Here is a 1,178-nt window from a genome sequence, read left to right on the forward strand (position 1 = left end):
CTGCTGACCCAAGCTGGTTCACTGGTCCCCGCCCTCGGTCCCGACCTCATCAGTACCTATAACAATCAAGTCTAGTGAGTCTAAAGATTCAGCATGCATATATCGTGAATAATAAGTAAATATCATAAAATCGCATGCAAAGTAAAAATATCATATCGTAAAGCGTAACGTGAAAATCGTGTCATGAGTAATTATAAATACGTGCATATCTGAAAAATCGTACGTAAAATGTTTGCTCGATTGAGCCCTATCATAAAATAGCATATCATAATTTTTCTGTAGAGATAATGTTCTACGCAAGTGGCCCGTAACATAGCATGAACGTAAGCGCCTGATCAGACTAAACCACAGTATACTGGGCGGTAGAGATCATCACAGCCCTTGGATTGGATATCGGTACCAATAATCATAATCCGGTCGTAAGTCACCGGGTGAAGCAATCCAATAAGCGTAAGGTGGCCACAAGACATATCGCATATATCTAAAAAATAAACATTTTATATTTTTATGCACGTAATATAATTATAATCCTGTTTTATCGAATGATTTGGATCGTTTCCAGGCTTGCTGCGACCTAATTCTAATGTGAGAAACATGCAAATAATCTCAACTTGACCAATACTTCATAACCGAACCAAAAACGAGACAATTACGCCCAACAAACTTATTATCCAACCATGACTTCGTACCAACCCGAACCAACATCAAACCATCGTTTAGTCACGATTAAAATACCCTAAAATACTGGAAAACATAACCTTAGGGCTGTAATACACGAAAATTGTGCATGGAGGCCAAAAGCACGAAACGCTCATTCGAGAGTCACTTTGGAACATTGCACCGTAATTTCTCGTACGACTTCTAAACTTAACCAAATCACAAACGGCTAAAAACATGACCTTTCTAACTCATTGAGGTACTGTCCAGTCCAAGGCCACAGGCTAAAAGCCAACCAAGAACTCGAACATGACCTCTGAACCGAAGACGAAGTTGCTATCAAATAACGTGGCAGCAGCTGTGTTGCTTTGCTTCGTTACAAGGCTAATGGCAATTGGGGCTTGAACCACCGACCAGAGCCACTTACCAACATCCTAAAACAACACCACGCCCCCACCCGAGAACCATGCTACGCACGCGTGGGGTGTAATGCTTCACTTGCTGTCTTGGTCACTCCAATG

The sequence above is a fragment of the Primulina huaijiensis genome, chromosome 6, assembly GCF_012295235.1.
Source record: "Primulina huaijiensis isolate GDHJ02 chromosome 6, ASM1229523v2, whole genome shotgun sequence".
In the NCBI taxonomy this organism is placed as follows: domain Eukaryota; kingdom Viridiplantae; phylum Streptophyta; class Magnoliopsida; order Lamiales; family Gesneriaceae; genus Primulina; species Primulina huaijiensis.